Below are 18,461 nucleotides of genomic sequence, written 5' to 3'. Positions count from 1 at the left end.
AATAACCAATCACAGCTCCTATTAATGACCTTACCTCCCAGCTCCATTGACTTTAATGTAAGGAATTTGTTTGGAGAGTAACTGTAAAGCGCGGGGTTAAATTTTCCCCTCAAAAAGTAGTTTATGACGTTGCCTGAGTCACATGGGGTGTCTGTGCAAAATATCGTGATTGTAAATGAGACGGTGCAGATTCCTATAGCGGACACACACATATATATATACAGTTAGGTCCAGAAATATTTGGACAGTGACACAAGTTTTGTTATTTTAGCTGTTTACAAAAACATGTTCAGAAATACAATTATATATATAATATGGGCTGAAAGTGCACACTCCCAGCTGCAATATGAGAGTTTTCACATCCAAATCGGAGAAAGGGTTTAGGAATCATAGCTCTGTAATGCATAGCCTCCTCTTTTTCAAGGGACCAAAAGTAATTGGACAAGGGACTCTAAGGGCTGCAATTAACTCTGAAGGCGTCTCCCTCGTTAACCTGTAATCAATGAAGTATTTAAAAGGTCTGGGGTTGATTAAAGGTGTGTGGTTTTGCATTTGGAAGTTGTTGCTGTGACCAGACAACATGCGGTCTAAGGAACTCTCAATTGAGGTGAAGCAGAACATCCTGAGGCTGAAAAAAAAAGAAAAAATCCATCAGAGAGATAGCAGACATGCTTAGAGTAGCAAAATCAACAGTCGGGTACATTCTGAGAAAAAAGGAATTGACTGGTGAGCTTGGGAACTCAGAAAGGCCTGGGCGTCCACGGATGACAACAGTGGTGGATGATCGCCGCATACTTTCTTTGGTGAAGAAGAACCCGTTCATAACATCAACTGAAGTCCAGAACACTCTCAGTGAAGTAGGTGTATCTGTCTCTAAGTCAACAGTAAAGAGAAGACTCCATGAAAGTAAATACAAAGGGTTCACATCTAGATGCAAACCATTCATCAATTCCAAAAATAGACAGGCCAGAGTTAAATTTGCTGAAAAACACCTCATGAAGCCAGCTCAGTTCTGGAAAAGTATTCTATGGACAGATGAGACAAAGATCAACCTGTACCAGAATGATGGGAAGAAAAAAGTTTGGAGAAGAAAGGGAACGGCCCATGATCCAAGGCACACCACATCCTCTGTAAAACATGGTGGAGGCAACGTGATGGCATGGGCATGCTGGCTTTCAATGGCACTGGGTCACTTGTGTTTATTGATGACATAACAGCAGACAAGAGTAGCCGGATGAATTCTGAAGTGTACCGGGATATACTTTCAGCCCAGATTCAGCCAAATGCCGCAAAGTTGATCGGACGGCGCTTCATAGTACAGATGGACAATGACCCCAAGCATACAGCCAAAGCTACCCAGGAGTTCATGAGTGCAAAAAAGTGGAACATTCTGCAATGGCCAAGTCAATCACCAGATCTTAACCCAATTGAGCATGCATTTCACTTGCTCAAATCCAGACTTAAGACGGATAGACCCACAAACAAGCAAGACCTGAAGGCTGCGGCTGTAAAGACCTGGCAAAGCATTAAGAAGGAGAAAACCCAGCGTTTGGTGATGTCCATGGGTTCCAGACTTAAGGCAGTGATTGCCTCCAAAGGATTCGCAACAAAATATTGAAAATAAAAATATTTTGTTTGGGTTTGGTTTATTTGTCCAATTACTTTTGACCTCCTAAAATGTGGAGTGTTTGTAAAGAAATGTGTACAATTCCTACAATTTCTATCAGATATTTTTGTTCAAACCTTCAAATTAAATGTTACAATCTGCACTTGAATTCTGTTGTAGAGGTTTCATTTCAAATCCAATGTGGTGGCATGCAGAGCCCAACTCGCGAAAATTGTGTCACTGTCCAAATATTTCTGGACCTAACTGTATATATATAATATATATACTGTATATTTTATATATATATATATATACACATACATACACATACACACCTTTATATATTAGATATACACCTATGGCTGACGATTCTGTCTGGGATTCGTCACTTTAATGACCCAGAAAATGGTGCATGCAGCTTTTTTCGGGCTGTCAAAATGATGGCTAGCGGTTAATGTGTGATTGGTGAGGACTGTTTGCAGAATTGGAGATTTTCCAGTGATGGTGGACTGTGGAAGGTTGGAGGTCAGTATGCACAGGAGGATCTCAGCTCCCCCGGTAAATGCATCACCTGGGTCCTCTCTCTGGGGATGGTGCAGGGAGGGCAGCTCCTTGTTCAAAGAGGCAAAGTCCGGCAATAGAAGAAAGTGGTTTCCAGCATCATGTCCAAGAAATAAGGTTAAAAACCAATTTTATTCCATAACTTGTGCAAATCTAGCCAGATATGTCTAAGACTAAGAACCTCTTTTAGGTGTGAAACGCGTCAGACATTGTTTTAGACTTCGTGGACGACCATCCAACGTAGTGCTGGTTTTAATCTTATGGAATAAAATTGGTTTTTAACCTTTTCTTGGACGTGATGCTGGAAACAACTTTTTTCTATTGCTGAAGGTTTGAGGAGTAGAGGCGGAGCTGTGGTGGAGTCTGAAGGGTGCCCGAAAATTTTAGCAGTATGGGGCCCGGAAATTCCTGGTGGCAGCCCTGGCTGGAGGGGCCCGGGGCGACTGCCCGTGGCATGTACGTTTTCACTTTCATGCATCATGCCCCCGGGGCCGTCACCAAGCAGCTGATTAATGCCGCTGGGAGCCGGCACTGTTTGTATAGCTGCAGACTGGCCAACGCAGAGATTCAGACTCGCCCACACTGCACACTGTGCACGGCCTGTGCTGAAGAAGAGGGAGTGGCCAGGCAGCAGCTTCTTCTAGTGAGAGATGCCAAGAGGAGAACAGCCAATGAGGAGAGGGGGCGGGGCTTGTTCAGTACAGCTGCAGGAGAATGAAATGATGAAAAGGAAAAGAGTGCAGGAGTGAAGGCGTAGCGACCACAAAAAATAGATAAAAGCAAACAGAGAGCAGAAAAATCAGTGAGAAGCGGAGAACAGAAGGAATAGAAAGAAAAAGCAGAGGACAGGAGGAGCAGCCAGGAAGACTCACAGGAAGTGCAGCAGGGAGGCTTAAGCCACTATCATCATCTCTCACAGCACAGGAGCAGGTGAGTATTATAATGTACAAATGTCGGTAACACTACAGAAAAACTGCCCTGTGCTGTGCCATCACTCTGTGTGTGTGTTGCCCCTGTGCCAATACTGCGTGTGTGCTGCCCCTGTGCTGTGCCATCACTGTGTGTGTTGCCCATGTGCTGTGCCATCACTGTGTGTGTGTTGCCCCTGTGCTGTGCCGTCACTGTGTGTGTTGCCCCTGTGCTGTGCCATCACTGTGTGTGTTGCCCCTGTGCTGTGCCATCACTGTGTGTGTTGCCCCTGTGCTATCACTTTGTGTGTTTGTTGCGTCTGTGCTGTACCATCACTGTGTGTGTGTTGCCTCTGTGCTGTGTCATCACTGTGTGTTTGTTGCGCCTGTGCTGTACCATCACTGTGTGTTGCCCCTGTGCCATCACTGTGTGTGTATTATCCCTGTACTTTGCAGAGTTTTACTAAAGATCCAAAGGCTATAAAGAGGGTCATAATCGTTACCATTAAATGGGGGAGACAGATGTGAAAATGTATATTGAGTGTGGTGAGGGACACGAAGGAGGACATTGCAGATTCTTTGGAGATTTGCGGTGTGAACCCACTGGTCTTGGTGCAGTGGACTTTGCTCAGTAACAGGACAGTGGTTATATTCAGACTATGTGGTGATATTTGGTCATGGAATGGTGGCGTTATTTTGCAATGTATTATTGGCCTTTATATGGTGAGTGTTGTTCAGTAACATTATGTAATAGTATGTGTTATTTCTGACTATAAGCCACCCCCAGTAACGTTTGCCGGCCCCCAGTAACATGTATAATGATTATTATGATAATATTTTTTTTTTGGGGGGGGGGGGGGTTATCGGTGGGGGGGCCCCATTCAAACTTTTGCTATGGGGCCCCATGATTTCTATGTACGCCCCTGGATTTTGAATAAGGAAGGCTATCACTCTAGTTTGCAATGCCATACCCTCAGGACAGCGCTTGACTGGAGCCAATTTCATCCTACAACAGGACAATGACCCAAAGCACACCTCCAAATTATGCATTAACTAATTAGGGAAGAAGCAGGCAGCTGGTATTCTATCTGCAATGGAGTGGCCAGCCCAGTCACCAGATCTCAACCTTATTGAGCTTTTGTGGGAGCAGCTTGACCGTATGTTAAGCAAAAAGTGCTCATCAAGCCACTCCAACTTATGGGTGGGACTTCTGGAAGCGTGGGGTGAAATATCTCCAGATTACCTCCGCAAATTAACAGCTAGAATGTCAAAGGTCTGCAAAGTTGGAATTGCTGCAAACGGAGCATTCTTTGACAAAAGCAAAGTTTGAAGGAGAAAATTATTATCTGAAGCAAAAATCATTATTTCTAACCTCGTCAATGTCTGGACTATATTTTCTATTCATTATGCAATTCATTTGATAAATAAAAGTATGATGGAAAAGACAATTGTCTGGGTTACCGCAAACTTTTCAACTGTAGTATACATTTAATACTCTATCAAGTTGCCAATCTTTTCTCAAAGATCAGTTAAATAGGAACACAACCAGAACATATGAAGCAAATCTGCACCCTCCCTCCTGCAACTTGGACATTTATCGTCACTTCTAAGTTTCATTTTAATTAATGCTTTTGGGGTTCTGGGGACCCTGTGGACCAGAAATAGTTGCGACCTTCTCTGGGTCGTATTAATGGAAAGTGCTTTAATAGATTCTAGAATACTTTCCCATTCATCTGGGGTAATAGAACCAACATCTCTTTCCCACCCTATCTTTGTGCTACCCATGAGGTCCCCCAAGATGCCCCCCAGCAAGGCGTTATACAATAAGATTATTCCCTTTGTAGCACTAGACTGTAATAAACTTTCCAAGAGCCCACTGTGCGAAATAGACAAGTTTATCATATGCCCCTGAATTTGATGGCATGCCTCATTTGAAAGTAGTCCTACTTCAGCTGTTTAAATGAATGGAACTGTCCATCCAAAAAAAGCTGATACACCCATCTCAAGTCCACCCTTCTCCATTCTCCAAACCCCTTCAATCGCTTTACCTCACTCAACCTGGCATTATTCTATATAGGAATATATCTGGAACATTCCTTTACACCCAGTAACTCTTTACAAGTCCACTATACGTTGTGTATTAGTGTCAGGGTTAGAGGACTACTTGCTTTGGTCTTAAAGAGAGATGCTACCTTGAAGCCTAGGAGAAATCCTTTCCCCAGTAGATGTTTAATTACTGGTTCCCTAAACTTCTGCTCCTCCTCCCTTGCCAAGCCCCTAAGATATAACTGGGCTGCTAAAAAGAAGCTCCAAGTGTGCGGTAACGCTAACCCTCCCTGGTCTTTAGGCAACTGTAACTTTTCAAGTTTAATAATCCTTTGGATCCCCTTTTTCCAAACCAAGTCTCTGAAAATGTTATGCATTCGTCTGATCTAGAATTTAGGGATCCTAATTGGGGAGTTGTGTAGTATATATAACAGAGTACTCATGAGGCACGTTTTAATAAGATTCATCCTACCCAAAGCTGAAAATAGGAGCTTCAACCATGCCTCTACTTTATCCTTTATTTTACTCACTACGGGGGCAAGATATAGTGCTATATAGTCAGCTGGGTTAGTGGAGAAATTTACGCCCAGGTATTTAAATTCCTGAACCACTGGAATATTAAAGAAAGCAGAGGATGCTCGAACTGCATCATGACTCAAAGGCAGCATTGCAGATTTTCCCCAATTTAGCCATAGACCTGAATAGACCCCAAACTCCTCAATTATATTTTGGACACATGGTAGTGAACTCTCAGCCTTCCCAAGAAATAAAAATACATCATCTGCATAAAGCGCTATTCTTTCTTTTTCTATTCTGTATCGAAACCTCTCTGGACCTGGATGGGTTCTCACTATACAGGCCAGTGGCTCAATAGCTATTGCAAATATTAGAGGAGACAGCGAGCAGCCCTGTCTGGTTCCCCTAAACAACTCCAATTTATCAGACAGTCCACCATTTGCTCTCTCTCTTGCCATGGGGGCTCTGTAAAACAACTGAACCTAACGCTATGAATTTTGGCCCAAATCTCATCTTGTGCAATACTGCCCATATATATCCCCACTCCACCGAATCAAAAACCTTAGTGGTATCTAAAGAAAGTATAACCTTCCCCTCTAGTTCTGGTTGCAGGTTTAAAACCCCCCCCCCAAAAAAAACCCTTCTAATATTAATTGCTGTAGACGTTGAAGGCATAAAACCTGACTGAGCAGAGTGTATTACCTATGAGATAACTATGTTTAGCCGATTTGTAAGAACCTTGGCGAGGATCTTAATGTCAGTTGTTAATAAGAATAAAGGCCTGTAGGAGTCAGGTTGTTCTTTGTCTTTACCCTCTTTTGGTATTAACACTATAGTGGCCTCGTACAGGGACTGCAGTAGGGTCCCATTTACAAAAGCGTCATTAATCATATCAAGATATTGTTCTGACAGCTCATTCTCAAGCATTTTATAAATTTCTATTTGTAATATATAAATAAAGTAAGAACCGGTTTAAATGCCGTGCTAAAAACCACACATGCTGTAGATAAAAAAATGTCCTTTTATTTTACAGTTCTATGCGTTTCAGAGACATCTCCGTCTCCTTCCTCAGGAAAAAGAAATTATATCATATGATTTCTTTTTCCTGAGGAAGGAGACGGAGATGTCTCTAAAACGCGTAGAACTGTAAAATAAAAGGAAATTTTTTTATCTACAGCATGTGTGGTTTTTAGCACGGCATTTAAACCGGTTCTTACTTTATTTATATATTACAAATTTCTCTCCGGGGCCGCTGCTAAAGCACCAGACACTCACAAGCGATCATAGGGGGTTGTGACTGGCACAACCTTACCAGGTGAGTTTATCTCTTTCTTGCTTTTCTGCCCTCATACCGGGTAAGACCCTATTGCGCTTTTTCCCCTCCTACAGCTCTATAAATTTCTATTGGAAGACCATCCGCCCCTAGTGCCTTCTCATTAGGTATCTTACTAATTGCTAACTGAATTTCTTCCACCGTTACTGGCCTATCTTGAAATTCCACCTCATCCCTCCCCAGATTCTGAAGCTTTATCCCAGCTAGGTATGCCGCAAGATCCTCTTGAGAGTACTGTGTCTTAGAGGAACAGAGGTCCGCATAAAACCTATGTAAGATATGTAATATGTCCTTCGATTCTGAATGTAACACACCTGAGCTGTCTTTTAGTCTATAGATAAACGCATTCTCTTTCTGCGCCTGCGCAAGCCTATCCAGTAAGCGCCCAATTGCCTCCCCCTCCTCATAATACTGTTGTTTCTGGAACATTATTTTATTTTTTGCTTGCATCAGCTGGAACTGTCTAAGCTGCTTTTGCGCTAACTTCAATAGCTTACCATTTTCAGGACTGTTACATTGACTGAAGACTTGTTCAGCCTCTCTAACTTTGTCCTCCAAATCTGCCCCCGTCTTTCTAGTCCTAGCCTTAACCACCTTTATCTCTCTTATAAATATCCCCCTCAGCACCGCCTTCATAGAGTCCCACACAACTCCAACTCGTGTCGTATTTTTTTAGTGTTAAAATATTCAACCAGGTTATTTTTAATGCTATACCAATCCACGAACCTTAGCCAAAAGGGGTTAAGTTTCCATCTCATCACATTCCTATCCCTGAGAAGGTCCGCCTGTAGCTGGAACAACAGTGGGGAATGATCCGATAGCCATCTAGGGGAGTAGGGCACATTATTCACAATCGGGTCCATAAAAGAATTACCGGTAATTAACACCATATCTATCCTGGACATTGACTGGTAGGTTGAAGAAGCACAAGAGAAGATCCTAGCGTCAGGGAAACATTTCGAATAACTCTCTTTAGTCATTTACTGATGTTATCTGTGGCCTGCTTATTATCTTTTGCTTTTGCCATTCGTCTTTCTTTGATGATGTTTAGAGTCTCTTCTGTTACCTATGACTGCAGGGTCTCTTCTGCCTCTTGGTTATTGTCTTACTGGCTTCTTCATTAATAATAGTCTTTATATGTGTACATATTTCTTCAGGTGCTCTTTCATCCATTTCCAGTGATGTGAATCGGTTCTGCAGACTGGTCTAAAAAACTTCATATATTCTGGTCAAATCGAAGCTGGAAATGGCCTGTTGTCTAGTCTGTTTGTCCAGCCTGACTCTAATCTTTGACGTCAAAAGTTCATGATCAGTTCCACAGTGAGCTCCTTGCCTTGTTTTCATGGTAATGATAGACGATCTCGATTTTTGGAGACCACATCCAGCTGGCGAAATAAGTATTGAAGACCTCACCAATTTTCTAATTAAATATATTACTAAAGGTACTATTAACATGAATTTCTCACCAGATGTCAGTAACAACCCATCCAATCAACACAGGCAGAGAAATCAAACCACAGATGTCTATAAATATTAGCGATACGTAATATTGAGAAATTACACAAGGAAAAAGTATTGAACACGCTTAAATTTCTCTACTACGTACAAAAGCCTTTGGTGATGATAGCTTCAAGATGCCTCCTGTCTGGAGATACTAGTTGCAGGTGATTTTGGCCCATTTTTCCACACAAACACTTCAAATCCTGATGGTTCACTGGGCTCCTTCTATAAACTCTGAGCTTTAGGTCCTTCCATAAATTTCCTATTGGATTCAGGTAAAGTGATTGGCTGGGCCAATCTTGCAGCTTAATTTTCCTTTCTCTAAAACCAATTGCCAATTTACTTGGCTGTGTATTTGGGATCATTGTCTTGCTGAAATGTCCACCCTTATTTCATCTTCATCATCTTGGTAGATGGCAGCAGATTTTAATCATGAATGTCTCAGTACATTTGTTCATTCATTCTTCTTTCAATTATATGAAGTTTTCACGTGTCATATGCTGAAAAAAAGCCCTGCACCATGATGTTCCCACCTCAAAACTTCACTGTTGATGTGGTGTTTTTGGGGTGATATGCAGTGCCTTTTGGCCTCCAAACAACATGGTGTGTATTATGGCATCCAAAGAGATCAATTTTGGTCTCATCTGACAGGACTATATTTTCCCAGTATTTCACAGACTTGTCTAAATATTGTTGAGCAAACTTTGAATGCTCTTGAACATGCTTTTTGATCAGCAATTGAGTTTTGTGTGGTTAGAAAGCATACAGGTCATAAAGGTTGAGCACATTACTTATTTTCTTTGAAAAAAATTTACCTGTTGATTCCAGGTCTTTCTTTAGCTTTCCACAGGTGGTTATTGGCTCATGTACAAACTTTTCTAATAGCACTCATCTGTCTGAAATCTTGCTGGGAGCATCTGGTTGTGGCCAGTTTATGGTAAAATTATGTTCTTTCCACTTCCAGATCTTCAGTAGCTCAGAAATTCTTGTGTAACCAATGAAATCAGTGTGTTTTGCAAGAACAAGGTTGGGAAGTCACTAGTTTTACCCATAATGCGATGTTTCTTGTGTGGCACCTTTTTATAGGCCATCAGTTGAAACCACTGACATTATTTTTTTTACTAAGTGATAGGATTGTTTTCTAATTACTGATAGATTTCAGCTGGTGTCATGACTTTCCATGGCTTTTTACACATCTCTTTCCTCTTGTGTTCAATAGTTTTTCCCTGTGTCATTTCTTATTAGTATACACAACTTCATGTTTGGACATCTATGGTTTGATTTCTTTGCCTGTGTGGATTGGATTGGTTGTTACCAAGATTTGGTAAGAAATTCATGTCAAAAGCACCTTTAGAAATATGTATATTAATTTAAAAAACTGGTGACGTGTTCCATACTTACTTCACTCGCTCTATGTAGTCAATTTGATTCTTATAAGTGCCATTTGGTGATTTTCATGTGCAGCATCTCCCTTTGTAATTTTGGAAGAATGTGTTCATGATGAACATTTGATTTGTCATACAAAAGTCAATGAATGTTCCTCTGACATCGTTTCGTTCAAGTCTAAAATTTCCAACAACAGTTCCATTGCTGAGGCCCAGTTTGGCATTCAAGTCTCCCATGATAATGAGCAAGTCTTGTTTTGGCAGCTAAGCGTTTTCCTCTTGAACTTGATCATAGATTACATAACAGAAAAAGGGGAATAGAAAAACCACCAAAAGGTACTGATAAGATAAATTACTTTATGAAATACATTAAAACATTTATATTACAAGGGATGCTTATGTGGAACGTGATGAGTTACAGTATACATAATAATTAGATCAAAATATACCGTATTTTTCGGACTATAAGACGCACTTTTTCCCCCCCAAATGTCTGAATATAGGGATGTGGGGAATGAGGGTGCTGCGGTGGAGCGGGTTATCAGCGGCACGAGCAGGCTGCAGCAGCGCCTGCCGTGACCACGTGGGCCCGCTCATTACATATGCACGCCCATCCCCCCGCCCATCTCTCAGCGCTGAAGCCAGCGCTACAGGTGAGCGAGTGATGAGCGGGGGGTGCGCGCATAGTAAACAGCCAGCTCGCGTGATCACCCCTGGCAACTACAGCCTGGAGTGATCATGTGCGGCTGTATTCACTGCCCTCCGCGCATCATTATCAGTGCGGGGTGCAGTGAATCAATGTACTCACCGTTCCCCTGCAGCATCGCGATGTCCTCCTGTCTGCCGGCCGCGCTGTAAGGAAACTAGCGGTGCTCACAGCAATGACGTCATCGTTGTGCACACCTGTCCACACAGTCGTACCGGCAGACAGGAGGACATCGCGATGCTGCAGGGATCGTGGCCAGCTCAACACAGCGCTGCCGGCACAGACGGAGGAGGAGCGACGCTGCGTGGAGCGAGGAAAGGTGAATGTAAACGTTTATTTTTTTTTGTGTGCCACAGGATGCAGGACATAGCAGGATGATGGGGGTGTGAATCTACAATTTTCAGAGTCCTGAAAATAAAGAAAACTCTTTGAATGAGAAGGTGTGTCCAAACTTTTGGTCTGTACTGTATATAAATGGTGCCATAATGTTTTTAAAATATAATAGCCAAATGTAATACTAAATAAGGTTCAGATTCTAAAAACATATCACATACCATGTAAAGCAAAGACTCCCACCAATTAACGTCTCACAGACAATGCTCGTTGCTCAAAATAATGAGTGAACAGTACGATGCTTGTTATTCAAGTCAAGCAGGTCACTCGACCCTGGGACAAGCTCAACTCCAGTAACCAGTATAAGGGTATGTGCGCACGTGTGCGTATTGCATTAAGTTATGCTGCGTTCTGCACCGCAGCGTAACTGCATGTGTCCTGCGTCCCCTGCACAGTCTATGGAGATTGTGCAGGAGCCGTGCGCACGTGGCCTATTAGAACGCAGCGATTCGGCTGCTGCCCGAATCGCTGTGTTCTAAGAAGTGACATGTCACTTCTTTCGTGCGGTTTGAATGCTGTCTATAAGGAGAGGCAGCATGCAGAGCGCACGTTCTCTGCCGGCACCATGCGCTTCAGTACGGAGCTTTTCAGCTGCGCTCTGAAGCGCACCTTTTAGGTGCGGTGCAGAGCGCACACGTGCGCGCATAGCCTAATAGAAGTCAATAATTGGGCAGTTCGGCTCTCTGCCCACATACAGCCAGCCACAAACAGAGCATTTCCGGGGGAGGGAGGGCATGTTGCTGTTTTTTTTGTTACACAACATCCGAGAACGTTGTTTTTATCCCCAGTGAGAATCATTCAGAGACTGCAAGGGGCTCTGACTGGGGTGTCTGCTCATATCATTCAGTGAAGCGAGCCTTCCCTTTGCGTTCGATGTTTCACTAACGACACATCCGAGCAACCGGGATACTCTGCCGAGCACTGCGAGGACCCGAGCACACAGTGATGTAACTAGAGTCTGATGGGCCCCAATGCAAAGTTTGAGCCTGGGCCCCCCAGGCATGTTGGTCAAATGTAGGGGCCATTGTAGCATTCTAAATCCTACAAAGACATACATGTTCCCCCCTCCCCTCACTGTGTAGTAATGACCCCCATCATATACTAAATGTCCCCCTTCCTCTTAAATATGTCCTTCATCCTGGTATATGTCCCCAACCTGGTATATGACCCCATCATGGCTATATTCTGGTATACATGTCTTCCCATCACCCAACGACTCCAGTTCAAAACATTAACAATGACATACAAAGCCCTGCACAACCTGTCTCCCCCCTACATCTGTGACCTAGTCTCCCGGTACCTACCTGCACGCAACCTCAGATCCTCACAAGATCTCCTTCTCTGCTCCTCTCTTATCTCCTCTTCCCACAATCATGTACAAGATTTCTCCCGTGCATCCCCCATACTCTGGAATGCTCTGCCTCAGCACATCAGACTCTCACCTACCGTGGAGAGCTTCAAGAGGAACCTCAAGACCCACCTCTTCCAACAAGCCTACAACCTACAATAGCCCTCAGTCCAGTAGACCACTGCGCAACCAGCTCTGTCCTCACCTATTGTACCATCACCCATTCCCTGTAGACTGTGAGCCCTCATGGGCAGGGTCCTCTCTCCTCCTATACCAGTCTGTTTTATACTGTTAATGATTGTTGTACGTATACCCTCTTTCACTTGTCAAGCCCCATGGAATAAATGGCGCTATAATAATAATAAATAATAATAATAATAATGTCGCCATCATGACCCCGTCCTAGTATATATTTCCCCACCATGGCCCCATCCTGGTATATGTCCCCATCATGGCCCCATTCTGGTGTATGACCCTCATCATGGCTAAATCCTGGTATATATGGTCACATCATGGCTCCATCCTGGTATATATAACCACATCCTGGTCCCACCCTGGTCTTTATGTCCCTATCGTAGCCCCATCCTCGTATATGCCTCCATCTTGGTATATGTCCCCATCATGGCGCCATCCTGGCAGATGTCCCCATCCTGGCAGCATACTGGTACATATGATCCCCCATCACGCCACACATAGTAAAAAACAATTATACTCACCTTCCCTCCCATCCCTCGGTGTCCTCCTCAGATGCTGTCATGCGCACCCATTTACCCCGCTGTCAGCATATTCACTGCTCCATATGACCAGGATTATAGGCAAGGGGAGAAGTGAATATCCATATTCTTTAATAGCGGCACATGTAGCTGCCCAGCCAGTGTAGGAAGCAGGTTGGTCAGGTGTGCTGCTATCAAAGAATATTCACTGCTCGCCACTCTCAAAATCCTGCCCACCTCTCAGCACCAGCTTTAGTGCAAAGAGGTGGGTGGGATTATGGGTGTGGGGATCAGTGAGTATTCATATCCTTAAAGAAAACCTGTCAGGTGCAATAGCCACCCTGCATATTGCTAATCCCTGTCTAACCTTCCCTGTATACATTAGCATAGATAAAGGGATCTTTAGAAAAAGTATTTCAAAGATCTTTTATCTTATGCTAATGAACGCGAGGACTAGTCCCAAGGGCATTTCTCCCCTTAGCTAATCGGCCCACATGGCATGGTAGCACGCCCCTGTGGGCGTACTAACATGCTAATGAATACGCAGTGACGCTGCACATACCTCACTGTTCATGGGGCCGATGGAGGATGGATGCGCAGTGCGTATGATCCGGAGTACCCAAAGCTTCCGGTCATGCACACTAAACTGATGCCAGGTGTAAGCTTCCCGGGTTCAGTGAGGTATAGTGCGCATGACCGGAAGTGCTGAGGACTCCAGATCATGCCCAGTGCGAAGCTATCCTCTGCCGGACGCAGTGAACAGTGAGGTATGCGCGGCGTCGCTGTGCATTCATTAGCATGTTAGTACGCCCACAGGAGCGTGCAAGCATGCTATGTGCGCCGATTAGCTAAGGGGAGAAACACCCTTGGGACTAGTCCTCGTGTTCATTAGCATAAGATAAAAGATCTTTGAAATACTTTTTCTAAAGATCTCTTTATCCATGCTAGTGTATACAGGGACAGTTAGGCAGGGATTAGTGATATGCACCCAGAACTGCTCGTGGTTCTGGGTGCATATTGCACCTGACAGGTTCCCGTTAAACGTCGGTCAGCACATTGCAGTGCATGCACCCGTGGGGTCTCTGTGCTGCAATGCATTTCAGCTAGATGCACGCCCTCACACATACGTCCAGCTGAACCAGGCGCCGGAGTCGGCTGGCCCCCGTACCCTGACGCAATCCCAATCGTTATGCCCCTGGGAGCACCCTGATGCTTCATTGAGTAGTACCAAGCCCATCATTACTCCCTACATACTATAAGAAGCCCATAACAAGGCAGCATGCTATATAACAGGACACCCCATAATAAGCCCATAACAAGGCAGCATGCTATATAACAGGACACCCCATAATAAGCCCATAACAAGGCAGCATGCAATATAACAGGACACCCCATAATAAGCCCATAACAAGGTAGCATGCTATATAACAGGACACCCCATAATAAGCCCATAACAAGGCAGCATGCTATATAACAGGACACCCCATAATAAGCCCATAACAAGGCAGCATGCTATATAACAGGACACCCCATAATAAGCCCATAACAAGGCAGCATGCTATATAACACGACACCCCATAATAAGCCCATAACAAGGCAGCATGCAATATAACACAACAGGACACCCCATAATAAGCCCATAACAAGGCAGCATGCAATATAACAGGACACCCCATAATAAGCCCATAACAAGGCAGCATGCAATATAACAGGACACCCCATAATAAGCCCATAACAAGGCAGCATGCAATATAACACAACAGGACACCCCATAATAAGCCCATAACAAGGCAGCATGCAATATAACAGGACACCCCATAATAAGCCCATAACAAGGCAGCATGCAATATAACAGGACACCCCATAATAAGCCCATAACAAGGCAGCATGCAATATAACAGGACACCCCATAATAAGCCCATAACAAGGCAGCATGCTATATAACAGGACACCCCATAATAAGCCCATAACAAGGCAGCATGCTATATAACAGGACACCCCATAATAAGCCCATAACAAGGCAGCATGCTATATAACAGGACACCCCATAATAAGCCCATAACAAGGCAGCATGCAATATAACAGGACACCCCATAATAAGCCCATAACAAGGCAGCATGCTATATAACACAACAGGACACCCCATAATAAGCCCATAACAAGGCAGCATGCAATATAACAGGACACCCCATAATAAGCCCATAACAAGGCAGCATGCAATATAACAGGACACCCCATAATAAGCCCATAACAAGGCAGCATGCAATATAACAGGACACCCCATAATAAGCCCATAACAAGGCAGCATGCAATATAACAGGACACCCCATAATAAGCCCATAACAAGGCAGCATGCTATATAACACAATATAACAGGACACCCCATAAGCCCATAACAAGGCAGCATGCTATATAACAGGACATCCCATAACAATGCCACATGACAGGACATTTGCCTCACACACGCCTGCGGTAGGGCAGCGCTCCTCACTGCGCTCTCACCTCACACATTCTGCCCACCCATAGACAAACCTTGTTACGTCAGAGAATAAGGGAGACCTCGCTGCCACTAGTCACGTGATTCCAGCGCGAACCAGCGAGGGGTGTGGCCGCCGAAGTTCGGTCTCCCTTTGTTGGGCGGGGTTATACTGTGGTGCTTTTGCTATTGGTCTAGCGCTGAGCAGGGGGCGTCGCCTGGTTCCGCCCACGTTGAGCAGTGCTCGGCGCTTCCTGCTGACTTGTGGTCGGAACATGCCGCTGCTGGGACCTACTCGGATCTGTGAGTGGTAGAGCTCCGGGCAGGGTGCGCAGCCCGCCGTCTCCTCAGGTACCGTACCCCGATACTCCGCGTGCTGCTGCAGGCACTAGGAAGAAGTGAGAGCAGGAAGCGCAGTGTGGACTCTGTACTCCGGGCACGGGACAGATGTGGGGCTAGTGGCTGTGCCTAGTGGCCAGCGGCAGAGAGGCTCCTCATATCATGGAGGCACAGGTTCTGCTTTACTACTTGTCACTTGTGTGAATGTATTTTTCTTGGAAACGTCCATTGGGGCAGGGAGGACTGTGCCTGACAGCTCATGTGTGGCAGCAACGTCACCACTCCTCAATAATAGCATTCCTCATGAAAAGCAGCTTTTATCACACCTGAGTTGTGCTGTTCCTCTGTTATTCTTCCTGGAAATGTAAATGCATTGTCATGTGGGTGTGCAAGGCTGTGCCTGATGTCAGCCTGTAGGGCTGGGGGATCCGCAGGCAGTATACGGACAGTGAGGTATGCCCCCAGGGTCAGACTGGGGTGTGAGGGGCCCACCAGGAATATTGCTCTAGGGTCCCGCACTATGGCTGCCATAAGCGTTTCTATTACTTGATCATTTTCGGCTTCTCTCAGTAAAGCATGCGCCTATTAGGAAACTCTACAGTGCGCAGAAGAGCCCTGTCCTGGGGCCGCAGATATAGCGCAGAAGAGCCCTGTCCTGGGCCCGCAGATATAGCGCAGAAGAGCCCTGTCCTGGGCCCGCAGATATAGCGCAGAAGAGCCCTGTCCCGGGCCCCGCAGATATAGCGCAGAAGAGCCCCGTCCCGGGCCCCGCAGATATAGCGCAGAAGAGCCCCGTCCCGGGCCCCGCAGATATAGCGCAGAAGAGCCCCGTCCCGGGCCCCGCAGATATAGCGCAGAAGAGCCCTGTCCTGGGCCCGCAGATATAGCGCAGAAGAGCCCCGTCCCGGGCCCCGCAGATATAGCGCAGAAGAGCCCTGTCCTGGGCCCGCAGATATAGCGCAGAAGAGCCCTGTCCTGGGCCCGCAGATATAGCGCAGAAGAGCCCTGTCCTGGGCCCGCAGATATAGCGCAGAAGAGCCCTGTCCTGGGCCCGCAGATATAGCGCAGAAGAGCCCTGTCCTGGGCCCGCAGATATAGCGCAGAAGAGCCCTGTCCTGGGCCCGCAGATATAGCGCAGAAGAGCCCTGTCCTGGGCCCGCACATATAGCGCAGAAGAGCCCTGTCCTGGGCCCGCAGATATAGCGCAGAAGAGCCCTGTCCTGGGCCCGCAGATATAGCGCAGAAGAGCCCTGTCCTGGGCCCGCAGATATAGCGCAGAAGAGCCCTGTCCTGGGCCCGCAGATATAGCGCAGAAGAGCCCTGTCCTGGGCCCGCAGATATAGCGCAGAAGAGCCCTGTCCCGGGCCCGCAGATATAGCGCAGAAGAGCCCTGTCCCGGGCCCGCAGATATAGCGCAGAAGAGCCCTGTCCCGGGCCCCGCAGATATAGCGCAGAAGAGCCCTGTCCCGGGCCCCGCAGATATAGCGCAGAAGAGCCCTGTCCCGGGCCCCGCAGATATAGCGCAGAAGAGCCCTGTCCCGGGCCCCGCAGATATAGCGCAGAAGAGCCCTGTCCCGGGCCCCGCAGATATAGCGCAGAAGAGCCCTGTCCCGGGCCCTGCACATATAGCGCAGAAGAGCCCTGTCCCGGGCCCTGCACATATAGCGCAGAAGAGCCCTGTCCTGGGCCCTGCACATATAGCGCAAAAGAGCCCTGTCCTGGGCCCTGCACATATAGCGCAGAAGAGCCCTGTCCTGGGCCCTGCACATATAGCGCAGAAGAGCCCTGTCCTGGGCCCTGCACATATAGCGCAGAAGAGCCCTGTCCTGGGCCCTGCACATATAGCGCAGAAGAGCCCTGTCCTGGGCCCTGCACATATAGCGCAGAAGAGCCCTGTCCTGGGCCCTGCACATATAGCGCAGAAGAGCCCTGTCCTGGGCCCTGCACATATAGCGCAGAAGAGCCCTGTCCTGGGCCCTGCACATATAGCGCAGAAGAGCCCTGTCCTGGGCCCTGCACATATAGCGCAGAAGAGACCTGTCCTGGGCCCTGCACATATAGCGCAGAAGAGCCCTGTCCTGGGCCCTGCACATATAGCGCAGAAGAGCCCTGTCCTGGGCCCTGCACATATAGCGCAGAAGAGACCTGTCCTGGGCCCTGCACATATAGCGCAGAAGAGCCCTGTCCTGGGCCCTGCACATATAGCGCAGAAGAGACCTGTCCTGGGCCCTGCACATATAGCGCAGAAGAGCCCTGTCCTGGGCCCGCAGATATAGCGCAGAAGAGCCCTGTCCTGGGCCCTGCACATATAGCGCAGAAGAGACCTGTCCTGGGCCCTGCACATATAGCGCAGAAGAGACCTGTCCTGGGCCCTGCACATATAGCGCAGAAGAGACCTGTCCTGGGCCCTGCACATATAGCGCAGAAGAGACCTGTCCTGGGCCCTGCACATATAGCGCAGAAGAGACCTGTCCTGGGCTTGCAGATAGCACAGGATTTCTTGTAGCCTCTTATTTATTGCAGTTAATAATGGAGTCTGTTATTTACAGTCAGTCACAGTTTTTCTTATACATGGACGTTCCTTGTCATAGGAAAACCACCGAGTCCATCAGCCAAGCAATAATCAAAGAG

The 18,461-nt window shown here is 46.3% G+C and overlaps 1 protein-coding gene across 2 annotated transcripts in view; it reads left to right on the top strand.

The window, feature by feature from the left end:
* Positions 1–15,731: 15,731 nt before the first annotated feature.
* RFFL (ring finger and FYVE like domain containing E3 ubiquitin protein ligase) overlaps positions 15,732–18,461 on the top strand; it is a 106,264-nt gene continuing 103,534 nt past the window's right edge. The window contains exon 1 of one of the 2 annotated variants that reach the window (XM_075334220.1): positions 15,732–15,842. The gene's annotated coding sequence lies outside the window, so the exon portion shown is untranslated. The remainder of the gene's footprint in view (positions 15,843–18,461) is intronic. The other variant, XM_075334223.1, reaches the window with a different exon arrangement.

The sequence above is a fragment of the Anomaloglossus baeobatrachus genome, chromosome 2 (assembly GCF_048569485.1).
Source record: "Anomaloglossus baeobatrachus isolate aAnoBae1 chromosome 2, aAnoBae1.hap1, whole genome shotgun sequence".
Taxonomy (NCBI): domain Eukaryota; kingdom Metazoa; phylum Chordata; class Amphibia; order Anura; family Aromobatidae; genus Anomaloglossus; species Anomaloglossus baeobatrachus.
Note: the sequence above shows the minus strand (reverse complement) of the source record. Positions and strands in the feature narration are given on the sequence as shown.